The sequence below is a fragment of the Vespa crabro genome, chromosome 18 (assembly GCF_910589235.1).
Source record: "Vespa crabro chromosome 18, iyVesCrab1.2, whole genome shotgun sequence".
In the NCBI taxonomy this organism is placed as follows: Eukaryota; Metazoa; Arthropoda; class Insecta; order Hymenoptera; family Vespidae; genus Vespa; species Vespa crabro.
Genome location: NC_060972.1, coordinates 4,353,253 through 4,378,054, shown reverse-complemented (window position 1 = coordinate 4,378,054; position 24,802 = coordinate 4,353,253). Strand labels below are relative to the sequence as shown.

General features: G+C 34.9%; 1 protein-coding gene across 8 annotated transcripts in view; it reads left to right on the top strand.

The window, feature by feature from the left end:
* Positions 1-24,802, top strand: part of LOC124430413 (leucine-rich repeat-containing protein 24-like) — a 133,823-nt gene that overhangs the window by 43,042 nt on the left and 65,979 nt on the right. For 5 of the 8 annotated variants that reach the window (XM_046976954.1, XM_046976953.1, XM_046976958.1 and 2 more), the window contains one exon: positions 157-201. The exons of the other annotated variants lie outside the window; for them this stretch is intronic. The gene's annotated coding sequence lies outside the window, so the exon portion shown is untranslated. The remainder of the gene's footprint in view (positions 1-156; positions 202-24,802) is intronic. 8 annotated transcript variants of the gene reach the window in all.

Sequence of the window (24,802 nt, the reverse complement as noted above, 5' to 3'; positions counted from 1 at the left end):
CTAAGTTGAGTATAATCGTATCCTTTAAAGTCTCTTTAGAAAATTACTCTAGTTTATTATCAATGTATTATTTAATTCGTTTATAGTTAACGAATTAACATTATTCTTCCCTTTCGTTAAACTAAAAATATACTTATCTATTTATTTTCTTTTCAGAATATACGATTAAAAATAATAACGGAGGTGGCATAGGTGTAATATGTAAGTACACATCTAGATATATCTAATGTTATCTGATTCATAATTGTACGAATTGGATATTAGAGGAACTTAGTCTACACGCGATAGAGATCTATTTTCTCATTGATGGAGTAGTAAGACGAGGTCGCTTCAATAACGCTACCTACAATACCATGCAATTCATCGATCCTTAGTACAAGATGCCATACCACTCCTTCCTATGCGTTAGCTCCTATATAACTATATTATCGTTACTCGATAAGACTATACGTAGAGAACATGACATTATAGCTATTATTTGGATTCACGAGCTCCTAGATATAGATACGATCCTGAATAGTTCCTATTGTTCCATCTAAGCGAGAATAGGTAGTCTTGCGATAAGATAAACATGCTTTTCAAGAACGATCCCTTTTCTTAAAATCTATTAATGATCAGTCGGAGTGATCTTACGTTTAAAGTCTAATCACGAATCTGAAGTTTCGTCTTATCGAGAAAGTTTACGAACATATTCGAAAGAAGAAGAGAAAGAGAAAGAAAAATAGAGAGAGAGAGAGAGAAAGAGAGAGAGAGGTATTGAAGTAATACAATGGCTGAATTAACCAAACGATAATCTCAATTATTCGAACGGTGGAAACTCTGGAAAGCAAGTTGGTTTATTTTCTCGTGAGTGAACAAGAATGTGCCATGAGACGGCATTCAGAATATAAAGAGAAAGGAGAAGAGAAGAGTATGTTGAGTAAAAGGGGTAGTAGTAAGAGTGGAACAGGATGGTCGTTAACCGACACACGAACTCGATACTTTCCTCGTCGATGGGCGAACTTCGAACGTTTCTATGCTTCGCGTATGCATATATTAAAGAGCGTTGGGCGATGGCGCGAAACACATAAATTTCTTAATACCGAGGTGAGAGGAAGAGAGAGAGAGAGAGAGAGAAACGTGAGAATTTTAGATATTATTGTATATCTATGTCGACTAACCACAAGCGAGCATGATGATAATCGCACAAAAGCCGACGTTTCTCTAAAACTCTCAACTTCTCTCTCTCTCTCTCTTCCTCTACCTATTTCTCTTTTTCTCTTCAGTCGCAATTGCTACTTCCTTCGAGATTATTCGCTGTGTTTTGCAGGCTTACTCGTAACACGTCGTAGGAATCGTCGAAATGTTTGTACTTGCGTTTACTCTAGAAAACCCGCAAGCCCAGCTCATTTTCTACGAAGTCCTTCTCTCTCTCTCTCTCTCTCTCCCTCCCTTTTTCTTTTTTTTTTTCTCTTTTTCTGTTCTCGTTCTTTTTCCCTTTTACCTCACCCTTTTCCTCATCCATTTTTTTCCCTACCTTTTCACGTGCTCTCCCATTTCTGCACGTAGCGATCGTTACAATATTTTCTTCAGGGGAAAAAAGAATTACGCTATTGTTGAGTGGAAAAGGTCTACAAAATATAGAAATGGAGATAAAATAATAGTTAAGCGAATTACGGATAAATTTGATCGTAATGACTTTAGAAATAGGATTCATTATATGTGATATTAAATTGGTTATAAAATTCTTATCGTTTCTCTTTGGAAATTGATTAAAGCTCTAATCGTTAGTGATATTCTTTTTTCTCCCTTTTTCTTTTTTTTCTTCTGCTTTTTTTTTTTTTTTTTTTTTTTTTTAACGACACAAATACGCGGAAAGAAACTAGCACATTTCCGACAATTTTGAAGATGGAAAAGAAGGGGACTGGTTGATTTTACTCGCAGGATGCTATTTCTTCTCGTGACACAATTTTGACGTACCCAGAAAGGAGGTCAAAATCTTATGGCTCACGTTCGAACGCTTTTGCTGGCGTATCGCCGAATGAGCCATTAAAGCGACCACCGATGTAGGACGTATCTCGTAGCTTTTCGTCGTTCGAGGATCAATTCGCGGTACGTTCGTTGGATCGTTAAACGAGAAAAAAAAGTTTTCTCGTTGATAGTCGCGCACGAAAAATTAGACGTCTATCGACTGATGGAAATAAAAAGAATAGGAAAGAAAAAGAAAGACATTTATTTCGACTATTATTGACAAAAATTTATCGATAAATTGTTGGTGATAAATGATAAAGAATAATTACGATATAGCTAATTAATACAATATAACGTTTTAAAAATAGATTACAGTATAACTTAGGTGGATAAATATATATATGTAAAAATACGAGCAGAATGAGATAGATAAATTTTGGGAAAAGGATAAAGAGAAATAAAAGCCGAAGACAATGTTTATCGTAAGTAGTAAAAGGATGTTCAGAAAGGTGGAAACAGAACACGGAGAAGTTCGCTTTTGTCTCTTTTCAACTGACTTTCTCTCTCTCTCTCTCTCTCTCTCTCTCTCTCTCTGTCTATCTCCGTCTCCCCTTTCTTCCTTCTGTATCGCTCGTAGACGTCAAGACGCAAGATTTATTCCGCTCGATACGAAGCGGAATGCGCGAGAAAACGAGCACTCCGAACGACCTACCGGGAAATGGTAATTGTTCCGAGCTTGGCGATACGTCTACTCGTCGTGGATTTGTCGATATATCGACTCCAACGTCCGTCGAGAACACGACGATATCTACGATTTCCCCCACCCCCTCCTCCCACTACCATCCCTTGTTCACGATGTACCAGAGAAAATTAATAAATCTGCAAGCGAATGATTCAATTTTCTCGATGCTCGTAATGAAACACGACCAGTTCTTTTCCAATCGATTTTCGATTTATTACGAACCAAGGCCAGTCAATATAACACTGATAACAATATTGACAGTGAGTATAAATGACGATGTTAAACGTTAAAATTCTCTTTGACTTTATGTATCTAAGACATTTCGTTCATTTCTATTTATGTGCGTATATATCATAGTTAAGTAAATATCACGAACATTGTAAAAAGAAAGTAGATTCTATTGTCGAAGTTTTATCGTAACAAAAGAAAGAAAGAAAAAAAAGGAAAGACAAAAATACTGTTCGTTTTTAATAGAAGTAAAAAAAAAAAAAAAAAAAAGAAAAAGGGAAAATCATCAAATAAAACAGATAAAACAGGTGAAGATTGGATTGAACGAGAGAACGTAGAATTTTCTCTGGAACGATAACTGAAGCGATGAAGAGTGAAAATTCGCATAATCTTTCGCCTCGAAGCGTCATTTCGAAGCTTCAGGATATTTTTAAACTTTTTTTTTTTTCAGTAACGTTATCGCGGCTGGTGAATTGGTCAAGCCGGATTTATTGCGCGTCGATCGAACTCGTCCATGACGATGAATGTCCTCTCTCTCTCTCTCTCTCTCTCTCTCTTTTACACACATAGAAGAGCGCAGGCACACACAAATTCCACATTTCTCTTGCAGATCCCAAGCAAACACGAGATAATTTATTCGGTGGGTGAATAACGCGGGTAGAGCTGCGGATTCGCAATAATAATGCAACGTTTGCGAGCTCGACATGCTCGTCTCTCTAACCGAGCGTGATTTTATTTGAGCGTTCCCGATTTTAATGATCCACCAGGATTGAGATCGATCTTTATCGAGAGAGAGAGAGAGAGAGAGAAAGAGAGAGAGAGAAAGTCCCTTCTCAAGGGACCTAATTCAATTTTTTAATCTCTGTCTTGGGATTCTGAAGTAATGATGAAGGAAGCTGAGAAGAGAGGAGAAAAGTTTCAGCGGCTTTAAAAGATGACCCAGCTCCGTGGTGGTCTATCGATCGTTGACCTAGATTTTAAGAATTTATTCTCTCTCTCTCTCTCTCTCTCATGCTCGCCACGCAACGACCGTATTAATTAAATTAATATGTTCTACTTTCTTATAATCGTTAAAGTGCGATACCACGACAAATCTGTCCGATTTTGTATGAAACGTCTTTATCTATTTTTTTATTTTTCTAAACTATTAACGAATCTATAGAGATCGATGGAGATCGGGAAAAATGAGGAAGAAATATCTTTAATGCAACGGTTATATTTTTATGATATTTTTTTTCATTAGAAATAAGTAACTATGAGAGAGACAAAGTATCGAAAAAGTTTCGATTTCGGATAACCACAGCCTGGGATCTACTCATATTTATTTTACTTTTACCATTGGGGAAACGTATCCTCGAAAGTCGTGACAACAAACTTTTTGCGAAAGTTTCATTTCAGCCATTCGAGTCAGATCGGGGAAATAAAAAATATCATAAAATTAGAGAAAACCTCGGTGACGTTGGCACGCTCTCCTTCCGATCCTAACGAATTTTCTCTTGGAATCTTTTACTAAGCCTTTATGCTTTTTTTCTTTCTTTCTTGTTTTTTCTCTTTCTTTCTTTATCACAGCAAAATTTCTTTTTCCCGTCATTCTGCACGTTAGAATTTTTCGCGTTTCATTCATGTCAAATATATCGTTTTATTATTTGCAAATAGAAAAAATTAAATTTATAAAAAAAATAACATACTATCCGATATTTGATTGTCATAACGTAAACAAAGAAAACAAGCATGAAGAAATATCAAAATTATTTTTAAAATTACATTCTCTTTTTAATTATCTATTTTACAAAAATGTTTTAACTTTTCGGTTAAAATATACATTTAATTAATTAGAAATACGAGATGCTATTGGATAGAAGAGAAAAAAATATATATATATATATAATTAAAATGATATAATTAAACATAGTTACAATATAATTAAAATATAATGTAAAACAATGTATATGCACACGTACACAGAAAGAGAGAGAGAGAGAGAGAGAGAGAGTAATTTTCTTTCGTTGTTCGGTATATGTTGATTTAACGATCGAAAGGAATGGCCATAGGTGATAACATGAGAAAATCGATAATACTTAGCTGTCTCGTTCCCAATTCATAGCCAAAGTTTGAACGTCGTGGGCGTTAGAGCCCGTCGATGAACCGCTTACATCTCACTAATTACACCAGCGTATAATTTGAGATATCCGCTTTCGTCGCTCTTCCCCCTCGTCAATTCTACTACCTCCTGGTCTCTATATTCATCGATAGGTAGCCGACAATTCCAATTGGTTCGGTATTCCTCTCCTCTCTGTCTAGGATGCACAGCAGCTTGATAGAATCGGATAACGAGCCTATATATCCCAAGAGGCGATTAGACAATTAAAGGGAATCAGTTGTGCCTAGCGTTAATCGATCTTTGTCTTTCTCTTCTCTTCTACTTCTTCTTCTTCCTCCTCTTCCTCCTCCTCCTTTGTATCAAACGATTAAAAAGACCAGCCAGTTAACTATACTCTTGAATTGCTAGTTGAACCGTTCAAAAATTAGGTATCAAAGAGAGCGGAGAGTTACACAATCGCATAAACTTTTGCGTTTCTCTCTTGCATGGTAATGGATAACCATTGGATTCAGTATGAGGGATCTAAATTTCGTAGAAAGCTAAAGTTTCCGACGAAATTTCATGTTTCGTCGGAGTAGGAAAGACGGGAGTTTTGTCCGAGTTAGAGGATTCGAGAATGTGAAACGTCTTTCCAAGTTCCAACCGCGTCATTACGACTCGCCTTCTGTATCAAGCATATTCTTCGAAACTCCTTTGGGTGCCGTATAAAGCTACCCTCCTACTTCTTCTCCTTTTCCTCCCTCTTCTTTCTCCTCCTTTTCTCCTCTTCTCCTCCTCTTTCTCCTCGTGAAATTCAGATTTTATGAGGATAAGTAAGAGGGCCGCGGCCTCGGGGAAGGCCTCCCGAGATGATAAAAAGTTCCCGTTTAACGATTCGCGAGATCGAAATCGCCGAGGGAAGATACTATGTAAACTTTCACAGAGAAATTTCATACTAGCAGCTATTACCAGAGCTTCCTTCTATGTTCTCTCAAAATTTTCTTCGATTATTTCTTTTTCCAAATGTATAGGATAAAAGCCAGAAAAAGAAATGAAAAAAACGAATGATTCTTATTTAATTTCTTGAAACGAATTTTACGATCGAATTTATCCAATTATAATACTTTATCTCGAATGGACGGAAAAGTTATGTAAATATGTTGAATTTCAGAATATAAACATACGCATGGCAAAGAAGAAAATCTCTTTGATAATCCATGATGCGATTTCGATCTTTTCGCATTTGAAACGTTGAGAAGCTTTGAAAGTTGCACGATACGAGTTACAGATTTCCATATCTCAACTTAATCATACGTCGCGTTGTAACGAAGTAGAGAAGAGAGAGATAGATCTTTGTAGTCTCAGTAGAGATTGTCATGTTGCTTTCAGTAGGAAACCAATATCTTGGTTCGAGCTAACGAGTTCTCGACTAATTATAGAACACGCATATTTCGTGAGAATTTGTCTATATAACCAAGTAAAATGAAATATAATGGTATATGTATGTACGTGTGTATGTACGCTTACTTATATATGTACGTATAGTCATGAATACGTTTGTGTATCCTTTTGCATCGAGTGTTTTCTAACGAGATATTACACCGTCTAACGAACATTAGGATTTCCTTTCCAAGCTACTAACATACGTATTTCGAAGAATCTTCCAGATTAATTAAATCTCCACGGTATCTGTACGAAAGTGAATAATTCCGGCACTTTATTATTCATTTTAAATAGAATGCGCTTTTACCTAACGAAGTCTTTTACGAATTAGATTCTAGAAGAGCAAATAACGTATTGGTTCTTATTCGAATCGAGCTTGGAGTATTTTAAACGTTAATTTCCATCGGGAACAACTCTGTTTACTGTTTGGCAAGAAAATTACTTTCTTCGTGTGCATAACGTTGATTTTGATTCACGTTGGAAACTTCTCTGTTGATTGTACGGTATTCAAGAATAGAGAGAGAGATAGAGGGAGAGATAGAGAGAGAGAGAGAGAGAGAGAGAGAGAGAGAGGGGATAGAGAGAAAACGGTAACTCGTACATTTATTTGTCGAGTACTATGTACATCCTACGTGTACACATTCGCCCTGGAGGCGTTAAAGCGCGATGGCGACCCAATCTCGTTCACGTTGTTCCCTGAACGTACGAAAAACGTACGAAAAATCGTGCGTTACTCTTTCTATTGGATCAATCTTTACAAGATTTTTTTTTATATCATTTTACAAATTTTATATATCGACGAAATCGAAAATTAAAAGTCGCCAAACATTTAGTTCTTACGATATATTAATTGATTATTTTTCACTTAAATTTTTTATCGATCATAAGACACGCTGTTATTTTTATCAGATACCTAGTCTAAGTGATATTCGATTTTCCTCTATTCATTTTTTCACTCGCATAACTTACACGTGATTCGTATCGAGTTTCAAAGTTCAGTATGTGTTAAACTCGGTTATTAACGTTAAGGGCCGACGTCAGCGGTGCGACGAGTTGGTGTTGTACAACCGCATACTCGACGTGCAGTATAATTACTTGACAAATTTGTGCTGGTCGAGAATCGTGAGAAATAGAAGACTAGACCGTAAATTATTAAATTAAAAAGATAAAGAGATAGGTTATTCCGAATGATTAATTTTATTAGATTACTTAAACTTGCAGTGTTTTAACAAAAATCCTATGTTCTTGGACTTGTTTAATCACCAAGAAAAAAAGAAAAGAAACAAATAAATTTCTCTTTCGATTGATTTTCTTCAAGAGTTTAATATTACTGTATACGTATATACATATATATATATATATATATATATATATATATATATATACATTTTTTAAAATAAAATTTCAGAATTGTATATGTACAAAAAAGTGTTTAAATGTTATAATCAAAGGGTTAATTTGGCTACCACTTTCTAACTCTCCCTCTCCCTCTCTCTTTCTCCTGACTCTTGGAAAATTATCGTCGAGGAAGGAGATACGATCTAGCGCAAATTACAATGAGAGACGAGGAGAAGGAGAAGAAAGGGGTGAGAAGGGTTCGTTCCCCTGCGGGCGCGGCTTAAACGAAGCGTAAGAGCGGTCGGCCAAGTCGGTATCGCCGCGAAAACCACAGGAACACTCGCGCTGGCACGCGAGTGATTACCCCTCTCGTGTAGGAAACAGACAGTGGAAAATATATAAGACTGTCAGTCCCAACCGCTTTAAACTCTACCACCATTGCATTTGCCATTGCTAGCCATCGGTCATTCTATACACACAGATACACACACATATTCACAAGATTATCCATTTCAAACTGCAACATTGTCGCTGTAATGTCTCGACGATGTTGCTACGTTGCTCAACTTGAAATTATTCGTTCGTTCTTTCATCTGTCTCTTTCACTATCTTTCTCTTTCTCTCTCTCTCTTTTTTTTTTTTTGCTCCTCTTTTTTTCTTCTTAACTCGAACCAAAGTCATCAGGCAAAGACGTAGTAAAAAAAGGAAAGAAAGATAGAAAGAGTAGCTTCTCAACGTTTCTCATTTCCATCGGTTCCCCGCTCATCCCCTTCACCCTCCTCACGCAAAAGTCGGATGAAGCGAACAGATCGTTTCCTCTAATTTTTTACAATCTAATTTTCTACATCGTTGCATCGTCGGATTCTCTCGCATGCGTCGTTAATTGCACCGATCGTATTTTCTTTTTTCTTTTTTTTTCTATCCTTTTCTTTTTTCTATTCCTTCCCTCTCCCCCTCTCTCACTCTTTCACTTGTTAACGTCCTTTTCGTTTCGTATCTTTCGTCCTTGTCGATTATCCGAACTGATCGATCGATATCCTCCTTCTATCGCGTGCCACGAAAAGAGGTATTGCTCTTAGAAAGACTTTTAAGTTCGTGATTTGTTATCTAAAGTCAGAGAAAAGAGGGAGTATAAGAAATGGGGTTTGAGTAGTTTTCTTAGAATAGCTCTTTTCTCTTCGTACCTATAACTTCGAATAAATCAGCATGAGCTTTCTTTTTTCATTCTGGTTTCTTTTTTTCTTTTTTTTGTATTCTTTTTTTTATACCCACCATAGAAATTTGTCGAATCGCATTTTTCAACCTCCTATTTTTTTCTCTTCCCCCAATGTGAATACACATTAGACGAGAAATGTTCCCGTTGATAGAACTCGTCGGGTTTTCGATGGTACTTTCTTTTTCGATTTGTACAAAAACGTCTCTCCCGAGCAAACAATTTTCACCTCATCCATTCACCTATCCTTCACTTTTTCGTTTGTTTTTTTCTTTATATTGTTGCAGCAGTATAGTGGACTTAGAGAAAAAGGAAAAGGATAAGATTCCAATATGTTGCTTGAAAATTTTGTTTATGGGTTCATATCTACAATGCTCTTTGTTAATTTCAGGATTACTTCGACGTTGAGAAAGGAACATTTTGATAGGTACATATATATATATATATAAACGTACGTACATGTGTACATGTATAATTTATTCATTATAGTTATACGAGCTTACGAGTTAAAAAGTCAAATGTTGAAAGGTTTTTTTTTATAAGAAACAAACTTAATTGAAATAACTCAAGGACGCTGGATTATAATAAATAATTTTTAAACATGGTTATTTTTGTATTTTTATTTCTCTTTCGTTTTACTTGAAATTTCATAAGAGAAAATATCAAATTAAAAAAGTTCTTTGACAAAGTTCAATTTATATTTAATCGTGTTAGATGTCTATCCTATCGAAATACTTTAATTATTGTAAGAAATGGTAATGAAAAAAAAAAAAAGAAAGAAAAAAATTATTCGAATAATTCTTAGAGAGATTTTCAATTTTTTTTTTCCAACAATTTAAGAAATTATTCATCTCGTTAGATTTAGGCGCCTTTGAAATAATTATTGGATATGTTTAGTGTTCTTTCGAAGGTACACATTTCCCAGAAATATGTTCGTATGAATATCTTTGTTCGTGAATAACTTATCCGCTAGCTGCCTTTACGAATACACACTAGATTTTTAGGAAACACCCTGTACATGCATATGTAAATATGTACCCATATATTTGCGAATGTAAATAGAACTTTATATATCCTTAACATCCTACAATGATTTACTCCATACGAGAGAAAAAAGAGAGAGAGAGAGAGAGAGAGAGAGAGAGCCAAATCTCTTTCGTTTAAATTGGATCCAGGAAAATCTAGGGCGATTATACAAATCCAGTATCAAAGTCTAAAAAGGTTCACCTTTTAACGGAGTTCCATATCAGCCCTTTCAAACGCATCTCTCTCTCTCTCTCTCTCTTTCTTTTTCTCTCATTTAAAATTTACCATCGTAGAAGCTTTATCAAGTCGATTTCGATAAGTGCCCAAACGATGAATGGGATTACGATATAAATCCTCTCACGTAATTCAATCCAAATGTTTACAAGACAAGCTTATCTTCAACTCTCTCTTTCTCTCTTTCTCTCTCTGTCTCTATACTGAATTAATAAGCTCGTATTTTACGTTTATAAACGAATCAATTGAGAAAGATATGATAAGAAAAATGAGAAAAGGACATGAAAATTTTTATAGTATCTCTTTATTTATATATTTTCTACGAGGAACGAAAGAAAAGGAAAAAAAGAAAAAAATTAGGAAGACACGTCGATATATCGACGTATACTTCAATTTAGACGTCATCATTAAGATCACCTATCTACATTGATCAATCAAAATATTGGACGGCCACCATCCGTTCGGTCCGTAGAAACCAAACGTTTCGTAGTACACGACGTTGATAGCATCGATTCGATGTTATCGATCGATCCATCGCATGCTGTCCAATGATTTCAGGCCAGTTTGCGAATAATTCCTCTAATTCGATGCTCTGTCCCTTGATTTCTCTGTCTCTATCTATCTATCTATCCATCTATCTATCTATCTGCAATACTTCTCTCTTATCCCCTCTCTGCCTCTCCTTATGTTGCTTATCCGTGCGTCTTTCATCGATCCCAAACCCTTATCTCGTATTGGCTACCTTTCTAATGTCCTATAAATATACGAACGTATATTTATATATATATATGGTAAGTATTAAACTTTGTAGAAACTTACAAAATCATCACTTTATAGCCGATAAAATGGATCCTTTATTATTCCTAACTCTTCCATATCGTAGAATTTCTCATACGGATGGATAAATAGATGGATGGACAGATGGATGGTTGGATGGATTCGTTCAGTTTCGATAAAATAAGATGAAATAAACAACTAGAAAAATGACATGCTAAACGAAATATTAGTAACTATAAATTATCTACAAATTTTAGCAAATAATGTATATCATTAACATTGTGTTTCTTTTCGTTCCAAGCGATTACATGGACAATCGGATTAGATTATGAATGATGTGATCTGTCACCGAAGAACATTCCTTATAATATTGTTTATAATCACCCAGTTGGAACCCTATTATAAATGTCAATGTTCGCTATTAACATGAACGCACGGTCACAATGATAACGCTAATGCGAATATTCATAGGCTATCCGATTCAGTCGTATTTATCCATGGATCATGATGTATATCATCGAACGATAGTATTAATGACTGTCTACAGAAATTTCCATAAAATATAGGATCAAATTTTATCGGTTTATTTTATTATTTTTGTCGATAAACTAAATAATATTCTTTATGAGCATAGATTATCGAATACGTCGAATATTTTCACGTGAAAATAGTACTCTTGTTCTTCTCCCTTTTTCTTTTTTTTTTTTTCTTTCTTTTTTCTTTTTTTTTAACGAACATCCAACATTATAGTTCGATTTGCAAGTTTTTAAAAAAGAAAAAAAAAAGAGAATAATTCAGTTTATGGATCAATATTCTATTATCATAAGGTTAACATTACTTGCTAATAAAACGTATGTCGTCGTATTGTAGAAACACATTGTATAACAACAACATAAAATGAAGCACGTTAATGTATAATACCACCATAGTTATATACATACATAAGTAACTTTATTAATCGTGTATAATCGCAAAATCGTAACATCGATATTGCGTTTCAGTGTTCAACCATTCATAAAACTTTCGATCGGGCGTGCTTTTGTCGTATTCAATAAAGTCAAGCGCATATGTTAATCTTTCGTTTCGCGATTCGCTGGCGAGTGCCGTGCGCGTTATTGCCCTCGTTGCACCGATTTGTATGTGGCTTTCGAGTACACTCGAGGCTATTATCGCGGCAATCCGAGAGCAGAGATAAAATAAAGGCAAGCTGTTCGTAAAATGTGCTCTTTATAAATCTTTTACGCTTTATCTTTCGACATCGAGAAAAAGCGCAGAAGCTAAATAAAATGGATTTTAACGACATGCCCTATTTATATTCGAGTGTCAATGATTTATTATAATATAATTAACTTTTAAAAGATTTACTTAAATGTTATCAAAATTTATTTCCAAAGTTTGTTCAATATATTTAAATGAATTTCACTTTCGCATTAATTTAAGACGTTTCAAAGTAAAGTAAAGGAACAGTGAAAGTGTTTGCGCGCGCGAACACGTGTCTCTTTATAAGTGTCTGTTTAAAAATTTTGTTCGATTTACAAGAAAGGATATACAATTTATACATCATAGATATTTCTAAGCGCTTAATAATTATTAACGCAAAAAAGAAAATGAAAATTTCTAAAGTATATATATGTATATATATATATATATATATATATTTATATATACTTAAGCTTTTTAATGATTCGAAAAATATTCGTTTTTTCGCCTTTTTGTTTGTTTTTCGTATTTCACATCTTTTCAACTCAACTCATCAACGAATGAAAGCGCGATGTTGTTAGGCGAAAGTACAGATAGAAATTTTATATAGTGGAACGAGATCGTTATGGGGTTTTATCGTTCTCGTTGAAAGAGAATATAACAAAGAGAGAGAGAGAGAGGGGGGGGGGGAGAGGGAGAGGGAAGAAAACAGAAACGCCAAATTATTTCCCAGAAGTGATTGTATTAACGCAGAGACATCGTTAACAGCAATCGATATAAAATATGAACCTGGATCGTAAAGTTATATCGAACCTGGATAGCTCATTGTTATAATTGTTCGCTTTTATTATTTAATTGGCATGGAATCCAAATATACAAAAGCTATAGTTGTATTATTTGAAACAGAAGGAAATGTACGTAGGTAAGTTTTCTTCTGAAAATTTGACTGAATAAAAAGAATCCATTATATTTCTTTCAATCATCCATCTTGACTGGCATCTCTTATACAATAATTTATAATAAAAGCATTTGAAAATTTATTGTTCATCTTTAAAGATCTAAAGATCCTTTAACACAATATCGTGATCATTTATTCAAACCGAAGAAATTTATTATTTATATATCTATCATTATTTTATTTTTTCAGTTTATCAAGATTATGAATAATTTATTGTTTATTTATTTATTTATTTGTTTTTTTATAAAGAATTTATGGATGCAGTAGTAATGAATAAGTGAATAATTTAATTATTAAATTAGCCTTACGAATGGAAACAGCGTGTAAATTGATTTTATCTCTCTCGTAATAATTAGAGTTTAATGATATATCGAATTTTATTGAATCCCTATGAAATTCGACAATTGATGTGGATTTGGATTAAAAAATAATTTTTATTCGTTGCTTTTTTTCTTTGCTTTTTTCTTTCATTTTATTTAATCTGTGATTTCACGATCGTCGATCATTTTTGAATTGTATTTTCGTAGGAAGTATTAGATACATTCACGAGACTAAATAGCAAAAAAGGTAATTACTACTAATTTCGTTTTGAAAATAATCGCTTTTCGATAGTCCACGTTGGCCCGCTTATCGTGTTTTATTATTATTATATGCGGAATACAGTTGTTGAGAAACGATTATTCGCGTAACGATCAGTGGTGAGTAATTAAGTCGATAAATTATTCTCGTGGTTTTAATCAGGTGAGTAATGATAATTCGAACAAATTTCGAAAACCGATAAAATATTTTACACGATCACTTTTCATGATTTTCAAGATCTATGTCTTCCTTGAACGTTGTTATCATTATTTCATTAAAAAGATACTAGGTAGAACATTCCAAATTACGATTTAACGTATAATAATTCCAAATCAGGAAAAAATTTTCTGAATGACAATTTAATTTTGAATAATTAGCGCATTCATCGAATTCCTTCGATAGAACGAAATATCAATTTCGGTCGGATATCATGTTAGCTCATTACGAAAAAAAAGAAAGAAAAAAAAAAGAAATTATTTTTCGACCTACGATCTCATCATTTCAAAATTTTTATCTTATAAATTTAGACTGACTATTAAAAATCATAGCAAGCATTTTCAACGATCCAATATCACATTTTTAGTGATCAAATATCCTGTGTGTATATATATATATATATATATATATTAAAACCTGGAAACCTTATCGTGATAATATCAACGGGAAAAACTCGGCAAAATCGATTACGAAAAATATGGATGTCTAGTGGTTCTTGGAAGATGAAATGACGAGAGGAAGGAAGGAATGAAGGGAGGAAGGGGGGGGAGAAAGAGAGAGAAAAGGAAAAAGGATCGGAATAAGAATGAGAAGTAGAAAGAAAACGAGATAGACGACATTCGGCTTACGACATTTGAGGATGAGAAGGAAGACACTTAGAGAAAGTAGTTGAAGGGGATCGTTTAACGACATGACGTACACCTCGTGCTAAGCATGGTGCTTTCTTATTGCATATCTCTCTCTCTCTCTCTCTCTCTCTCTCTCTTTTTCTTTCTCTCTTTTTTTCTTTCAAAGGAGAATAAAAAGCTAGTACGAGATAAATTCTCATGTATTGTATGGAAATGGATGGAGAAAAATAAAGATAGGGCTGGAAGCTGAATGGTTGTTTAGAAATACTAAAGGAATATGGTCAGGTTTCTGAGTTAAAGAACGTATAAAGAGGCATTCGCTTTTATCGTTCAATCGGATAAATCTACACGCAATTTATGTATAAGTATATATAAATATACGCACACACACATATATAGTATATTATGCGTGTAATGTAATATAATGTTGATATGTAATATGTATGCAATGTTTATAGCTAGAATGTTCCATTTAGTTCTAGTCTAAGCACTAATACATCAGTAAAAATAAAAAAGAAAGAGAAAAAGAAAAAAACCTGGGTGGCTGGATCTTTTTTCACCGAGCTTCTTGAAAACACCTGTGCTATTTATCGCTCTATTCACGAAGAGCTTTTAACATCGAACCATGTTTTTATAACGCTCTGCACGGCACGCGTCCACTCGGTCTTTCTCTCTTCCTCTTTACCTACCTATCTCTCTTTTCCGGATTAAACTACGACGTGAAAGAGGAGAAGAAGATTGAAAGAAGAGAAATGAAAAGGATAGGTGGAGGGATGTGAGAGGAGTAAAGAGAGTAAGGGTAGAATGAATGCAGAAGAAGCGGCCTGTGAAAATCGTTTTCCCGAGGATTACGTGACGATTACGTGCCCTTAATACTCTAGTTATCGCTCGAATTAAAGATGTCCATGTTGAAAAGGATGTATTTCGAATCAGGAGAACCATTTCTATATGTATATTCTTAGTTGGATTCTCTTTCTTTCTTTCTCTCTCTCTCTCTCTGTCTCTCTCTTCTCTCTCATAGGATCGACGGACGTTATCGTAAATGTCTGCCACGTCTGCATTATTATCCAATTAGAAATGTTCTAGGACGTCGCAGATGAAGAAGGAGTAAAGCCCTTCCTCGTCGAGAGACCTATCAACGAAGGTAAAGGGGAAGCATCTGTCTCGTAGACGGACGTAGGGACTGCAATGCCGACGAGGAAAATCCCATTGGGAAAGACGAAATCTGAGGAATGGATGCGACCGAGTTTACTTCGCGTCTGCCTGCTTATTTGATTCCTTGTTAAGGATTATACTCAGGATATATATATATATATATATATATATATATATATATATATATAAAGGAGAATGCATCTGTGGCTTGAGAATCTTATCGTCATTATTGTCCAATTAAATAATACCAAGCTTTCTCCAAAAGACGCTTATTCTTCTTCTGCTTCTTCTTCTTCTTCTTCTTTGTATCTTCTATTTGTCTTTCTCTCTTTCTATTTTTTTGCTTTCTCAATCTTATTTCTTTTATGAAGTATTCGCTTGATCTCATAGAACCCAATGGAAAGAGACAAAGAAAAGAAAGGGATTGTCCCTTTGATTCGTAGAGTAAAAGCATTATTCGTGTCCGTGGCCGGTCAAGGTAGTCGTTGGAATTGGATCAGATTGTCTTACCTTATCTTTTTAGAAGATGGATGATCAAAGAGCGATCGAAGAAGTCTCAAAAAGCGTGAGTTATCCCGTGGGTATGGACAACGATAAATCAAATTATGTCATTTTCAGGATGGGCTAAGGTCTTATGGGGGTATCGAAGATCCCCTAGATAGAGTGTATCTATATGCCTCGAAATTATGAATGAAAGATATTTTTCGATACTATGTATGAATGAATGAACAACTATTTTTTCCAAGCCAAGAAAGAAAACAAAAAAAAAAGAAAAGGAAAAAAAAGGAAAGAAATTATGCAGTATATTTAAAAAGAACAATGATTTTTATGAATATATCCATTATAGCTAATACTTGTCTATTAAAATTGAGTATTTTTTTATGCTCATCAATTCATACGATCCCTATATTTCGTTTATTAATTATTTGTCTAATTCCAGAACTATTATTTCACCCTTAATATTTTCCGAAGAGAGTTTGCGAAAGAAGAACTCGCGATGCTGATGGTAGACACGCGTTTATTCCCACGGCTCCAGTCCGAGATATCGCTTAAGAAACTCTATGGAAACTCTTTCGATGTGCGTATATGTGTGCGATCTCGTGCTCGATGTACAAGGAGACCGTGCTTGACTGTGATAGAAGAGTTCCATAAAGAGGAGTTCCAAGGAAATGGCATATGCTCGGGTAGATTCCTTTACTCGGATCTTGCACGATCGTGCGAGGCATTTCTTGCTTTAGTTCCTCGTGATAGATCGATATCCACTATACTTTCTCTCTCTCTCTCTCTCTCTCTCTTTCTCATTTCCTCTATTTCTCTCTTTTTCTTTTTCGTATTGCTTAGAAGAGTACGAGTTTTAACGTCGATGGCCTCTCAACGATTTCCCAATACTTTTCCATCGTCCTCTCATTCATAGTACTCAATATCGTACAATTTTTCTCATCGTTCGCCTTTTTTCGATAAAACATTAAAAAGCTGTTTATTCGTTCATAATTTCGTTCAATTTCATAATGTGAAAGAACAATAAACATCAATGATGATAAGTTAATGAAAATTATTATTAATGCAAAACAGATTCTATGTAATTATAATCAAATTCGGATGACTATATAATTGACTGTTAACATTCTACGTTGTCGTTTACTTTATCACGAGTTAAATTCATTCTCATACAGTGCACGTAATGCTCTTTACGCTAATTCTAATAGTATTCGTCCTAAATGAATCTTATAATCGATTTAACTATCTATGAAATGCAATGGTAAATGTAAGTTAGGTAATGTAGAAACAGACGAAGGATATTTATCGAACTAAGGACAAAATTATTCGAATCTCGTTAAAATAGAAAAGAGAAATTTAGACAAGTATTTGCGTTAATGGAAAACGTACGATCGAATGGAATTTCCGAAGGTGGATACAATTTTGGTAGCACCATGTACGAGAAAAAAAAAGGGTGGGAGGAAGGGAAACGTGAAGAAGCGACGAAAGTCGACGGGACGTCGTCGTTAGTGTCGCACGAACGAGTTCCTATTCTCTTCGCGATTGCCCTCCTTTGTGCTGGTCGACACGTACGAACGAATTCAAGTTCCTCCTGTCGAAGGCCATTTTACCTATACCCATCGTTCTTCTCGTTCAAAAGGAATTCATAATCGATTCAATCACGTTCGCTCTCGAAATTTTTGAAAAAAGTTCCAAGGTCGAAACAAGGATCGATATTTTAATAATAAGTTTTATTTACTTCGATTCTCAATGATGAAATGTAAATGATATTAAAGAAATAATTAATAATTACTCGTGTTTGAAGTAATTAACGAACTTAAAGAAAATCCGAATTCATCGGTCGAGAAATACGACAAACAAAGAACGAAGAAATGTAAAAGGGAATGGAAAGAACGCGATGAATCCGTACCGTCTTTTATCGTTTATCGATTCTTCCTCAAGAAGGATAGACGAAAAAGCGAAAAAAGAAAAAGAAAAAGGAAAGAGAGGAAGAGAGAAAATCCTCTTCTATTCTAGATAACTCTATGCACGCGAGTATTCTGACGAGTGTGCCAGGTCGGTGCGGTTTTCTCTCTGTCTCTCTCTCTCTCTCTCTCTCTCTCTCTCTCCTTCTTGGTCTTCGGTATGTATGCAGGCCATATTTGTCCGTGATAGAGGAGTTCCATAAGGCGACGGTAGAGTAAGAGGAAGGGAGAAGAAGTGAAAGAGAAAGAGAGAGCAAGAGAGAAAGAGAGAGATTGGTGAGAGGAGGATGAGCCTTCATGGACGTGCGCCGGTTGGAGGGTGAAAGAGTAGTGAGGAGGAAGAAGAGGTAGAGGAGGTAGAGAGAGTAGTGGTTGTATGGAAGTAGAGAAGCAGAGCTGGCTTGGAGTTGGTCGTTGAGGGTTAGAGGATGATGCCATGGTCCCTGGATCGATCCTGGTTCGCCGTGCACCCCGCAATGCTGCAACCACCGAGCATGAGCTAACTACCCTTCGTAGAGACGTACGCCACCTCCTGGCTCTATCTTTCTCTCTCACCCCCTTCTCTCTCTCTTTCTCTTTCTATCTATGTACGTGTGCTTACGTGTGCTAGTAACACAGTATACAGTGACATAACGTGTCAGGCGTGTATGCCAACTCATGCATAGATATCAAGTGCACACATTATACTCGCTTCTTCTCTTTCTCAGTTTCATACACACACACACACACACACACACAGACACACAGTGCACGTACACGTACACACATCATAGATACATATAGGAATTTCGTATATGTGTACGAGGAATTCGCATTCATATACTTTCCATACGCCGATATGACGTAAGAGGAAGTCCCTAGCAGAAAAGCAGGCACGAAAAGAGAGGGAGAAAGAGAAGGTTGATAGACTATCGTTTCTTACAGTCAGTTCACTCTCTCCTACTCTCCACTACCTATAAGATATATATCCGCGTTGACTTCGATGCTTCAAAAATTTACAATTTTGATGCATGGCTTCTGTCGAGAATAATCATGGTGTCGTGCACCCAGCTGTTCCGCTTCTTCTACCATTCCCAACGATATCTCGTTTCCGCCCTTACCCTTACCATCTCCTTTTCTCCCTCATCTTTTTTCTTATATCATTTCCGACTCTCCGATTTCGGCCGAGTGGAAGATTCTATTCCGTGCTCGGAAGTGCTTTCGAGGAAGTTCGGTACCGGAGGTGAGCCGCAGATCATGGAAAAGGTACAGATAGAGAGAGAGAGAGAGAGAGATAGAGAGAGATAGAGAGAGAGAGATGTATATATGTATATATATATATAGAAAAAAAAAATTATATTTTCGAAGATGGTTAACGGAGATATACGAAGACGAATGCTGATATATACGGCCGATATATCGGCGTTTCACGTTCGCGGAAATTTCACTCCTTTTGAAGATCGTACGATGTGTCAGAAGAAAGGGATGTTCCTCGTTCTTCGTTCTTGCTATTCTGAATTTCCTTCACGTACATCAACGTCGTGTACGTGAAGAGAGAGAGAGAGAGAGAGAGAGAGAGAGAGAGAGAGAGAGAAAAGTCCTTTGAAGTATGTACGACGTATATGTATTTGAATATGGAAAGTCTCGAAAAAGAATATTTTCAATTCCCTAGACTATAAAGTTACTTAATATGACATATAACAATTGTTAAGTCAATATTTTTTATATAATACGATTTAAATTAACAAATATAATCGTTCTCTTATGCAAAGGAAAAAAAGAAAAAGAGAAATGAGAACGAGTGGCGTGAATATTATTTTATGAATGATGGATTTAATAAAATATTTATTAGTCTAAGGTTGAAAAAACGAATAACAAAGTTTGAATAATTTTCCAAATTGAAATATTTCCTACTGCACCTCATTGTAAGAAGAAGAAAAATGATTTTCAGAAATGGTGATCGCGATAATATGGGCTTTTTAGTGATATTTCTCGAGTACGAAGTTAAATCCCATTTCATGCTCATTTATGAATGTAATGGAAATAACATGAAAGAAGAAAGAAAGAGACAGACAGACAGAAAGATAACACGCTTTGCGTGAAAACTTACTTTTACCTTCTCGCCTAGGGCTGGCTAGAAATACCCTCCCTGTGCGGCCGTATCTGTATGAAGATAATTTTGAAGACACCTAGAACGGTGAGAAACAAAAGTTTTCCGAAACAGTGATAGTACCCTGGATAATAGTTAAAATCCTGGGAAAGCTCGATGGTTTACGCTACCGCATTTTAAAACTCACCCTTTAAAGCGGTCGTGCGAGAAACAGCAAAGCTTTTCCTCTTAAGCTTCCGATTACTTTGACTTTTTCTCAACGGAATGACCGTATTATATGTATCTACCTCTTACAATCTTTTTCAAGCGTACTCTTTTCAAATAACTAAGGTTGATATTTTAACCATAGAAAGATTTGTTTAACTATAGAAAGAATTTTCTATATGAGATGATAATTTTCATATCCCTTTTCGTGTTTATTAGTTATGTATACATTTAATTGACACAGATATACAGGTATGTATATTATATTTTCATTGCACGTGAATCAATTGCTAATATATGTAATAATAATAATAATAATAATAATAATAATAATAATAATAATAATAATCTTTTTATTCCACTTGCAGTATATATAATCATACTCGTGAATATTATCGTTATTAATCTGTGCTTAATACATATAATAATATATATAGGAGTATTGTGGAAAAGGTTAATCTGCAAAAGTAGGACATGTGTGCATACTTAATGCTTTTAAACCGAACGAAGAAATAAGAATAAGTTCATTGTAACTTTTCCACTAACGAGAAAAAGAAACAGAACGATGAGAATTGCTTGATATTAAGCGGCCACTAATTCCCCAAGAGACGATAACACTATTTCTCCGTTAACGGTCCTCTTGTCTTCTTACAACGGCCCATTCCTGAGATCTATATTGTCGGATAGTTATTTATTATTACGTCGGTCGAATACGTGATTGAAATTATTAACGATCGAACGTTTGCCGAGGTTGGAAACGTTATTCTTCAATATATAAAACTATAAAATATCGTCAATCTCGATCACTTTCGATCTTATTTTTCGTTAAAACGAGAAGCTTGCCAAGTGAAGTATATCGATCGATAAATTTGCTTTATCGCTATTCGAACTCAACTGGGATTAATCGAGAGGCTAGGAAAATTCGAAAATTCAAATCGTACGTACGTTGGAAAATCCATTGAATTAATCACGCGATTCTTCGTGTATCGATCCTGTATTATATCATGATAATGTTTGATACTCACTGGAGACCTTCGCTATTTTCTTTTCGAACCTTTTTCCCAATAAAATATCTCACGGATTTTCATAACGGGAGCTATAACTACAAAGCGCATATCATTAAGCGAGTTGCTACTTTCTTCGTTCCTCCATCGATTAACAAATGTATAACTTACGTCGTTATTAAATTCTTCGATCAAGATAGAAAGAGATTTATAAATTTATAAACTTTTTCTTTTCTAAACTTTATTTCACAATTCATTCGAATTCTTCATCGAAACATCTATTATTAATTAAATGTCATTGATGACAGGCTTTCCTTTCTCTCTCTATCTTTTTTTTCTTTTTTTCTTTTTAAAGAAACGAAAAGAATGGTAGGAAATAATTAATGAAAAGTAACTATTAAAAACTAATAGCAATCATCGTATCTAAATGGTCAGACGCAATTTTCCAACGATTTAACGTATCAGTCAAGTGTATCGAGTGGAGCAAAATCACTACTAATATCAGAGTTGGCATTTCGTGGATGAAAGGGCGGTGGAAAATGGAAAGGGAGTTAATGAAGAGTCGATCGATACGAAATGACATCGACGTCCATTGGCCAAAATCAGTCGCCGTACAAGGACACAAGCATACCCCATGTTACGTTTTCCTATGAAAAGTGGGCGCGAATGTTCGAAGCTACGTGCCAAACGAGCTCACATGATGTTAAACGTAACGATAACGTTACCATCGGCAACACATTGCGAGATTAGACGCGTGTCGAGGGCCGACGTAAACGCTAACTGGCATTTCGAAGCTATCCGCTTGGAAAGTTTGTTTTGAAATTTATCGAACGTACCTGGATATGTATGTATGTATGTATGTATATACATTTGTATATACGTATCTGTATATATAGATACGATATGTGAAATGGCGAACATATTGGCGACATATTTAGAAGTTTAGTATATCAGAAGTAGCAAGGAATCGACATATTTTTCCTATTTCCATTTCTTAGATTTAACAAAAATTTATATCGTCGTTTATAAGTTACTTTGCATTTGTTTCCTTTCTTTCTCTTTCTTTTCTTTTTTCTTTTTGTCTTTTTTCTTCTTTTTCTTTCTTCTTTTTTTCCTGGAAAATATGAGAATTAATCTTCTTTTTCTTTTATATTTTATGATAACAAATTTCTTATATTTTTATCACATAATGCAAAAAACACACACACACACACACAAATAGTAAGACGTGTTATATAAAACGATTAATTCAAGCTATTAAATTAGTATTTTAATCTTAGCAAGTTCAATTAGCGGTAAATATCGTTCTAAAGTTGAATGCATTTAGTTAGAAGGGTGACCTAAGCTTGTAAAGTAGAGGATGAAATCTCTTACAAGAACGGAATAATATACGATATCGTGCGATAATAAATTCCATTCGCGTGACGTTCCAACCACTGAAAATCCCCAGACGCATATATTCGACGTAAACATGGCGTACAACTAGGAAATTTGCTTTCAGCGACCAAATCGGAGATGTCATAGAAATTTTCATGAGCAATTTCGAATAATGATTTTTCTTTTTTTCCTTTTTTTTCTTTCTTTTTTTTTTTTTTTTTTTTTTTTTTTTTTATCAATGAAAGGAACTACAGCCAAGGAAATTATTATTTCAATTTAAATTGTAATATATCAATTTTATTTGAGACGAGTAAAATATGTAAATTTCTCATCTTAATGGATCTTTAAAATGTCTTTTTTATCGTCTGTTATTTAAGGAGCAATTTACGAATATACTTTCACATTATTTTTATCTATTCTTTCTTTGTAATTTTGTTTTATCGGATACAGCTATCTACCATTACTATAGTATTTAACTCGATGCACGACGTTTAATCATCCTTCTCGTTCGAATGTTCTCTCGATCGGCAAAAGAACAGCAACGGAGGTACACACAGAATTCGGCTAAAGTCTCGTGATTTAATCGATACATCAATGAGTGACACGATTTAAATCCTCTTTCACGACGACAAAAGATATTTACTTCTGATATCCTTTTTCATCATTTTCCATTCTCATTTCTTTTATCCCGCTTCCATTTTCCATATTATTAATGTATTTTAAAGAGGATCATTGAAATATCATTGATATCATTAAGACATTATTTTTGTATTCGTAAGACCTTTGTCGTAGTCATCGATTACAATGTAAAATGAGCAAAGATTTTTAAATTATATCGAAACAAAAATTTGATCAAAAATTGAAGGGTTTTAAATGAAACACTTTGTATATGTATTCGCGAGCGCGCGTGTGTGTGTGCTGTGTATATATATATATATATATAGATATATATGTGTTCAAGTACTCGAATGGCATCACTGATGGGCTCGACTATATCGGATTACGTTGGATTTCGACGCGTTCGAATCGGGATTTTGTCGTATTCGGAGATACGACGGCCGAAAGTGACTTCATCCAATGAAAAGCGTAACGCGCTTGAGTGTATCGATGTCTAGAAAGAGATAGTCAGAGAGAGAGAGAGAGAGAGAGAGAGAGAGAAATCAGAATTTACCAATAAAACGTAGTTAGTATTTCGTTGAAAAGTATTCCTTTTAAGTTCGATTAGGAAGCCGGTTTCACGCGAAGCATGTTATCCAATTTCATCGAAAGATTAATTTCCACGGTCGGTGTTCGTTTGATCTCGATGAAAAAGCGTGAAAGTAAGGGAATTTGAAAAATTATTTTCACAATGAGATTAAGCGACATGATCGCGCAGCTACGAGCTCGAAATTACGTCCGACGATGAAATAAAAAGTATCTTGGTGTATCTTCCGCTTTATTTCACTGGTCGTCTTCTATTCTTTTGTTCATTCTCACTCCTCTGCTTCTATCTTTTGCCTTTTCTCTCTCTCTCTCTCTCTCTCTCTCTCTCTCTTTCTCTTCTTGTTTTCCGCCTCGAGCACGTTTTTTTTTCCAGAAAAGCCGTGAACGCGAAGTGAGTTTCCATCTTGCAAAGTTATATCTCCCGGACAATGTTTCCGGAATATCTTCGCGCCCATACAATTATACCGTACACAAGCGCGAACTTTGGGTTACGCGGAGACAAATAGACTTACTTGTCTCACAAATAGACTTACCGTTTCGTGAATAATATTCATGCTTCGTGATGAAAACATCTGTATTGTTTCAAACGATTATATGTATATACACACACATATATATATATATCCTCTCATTGAATAAGATCAATTAATATCATATATTTCTTTCCTCTTTTTCGTCTTTTTTCTCCTCCTCTC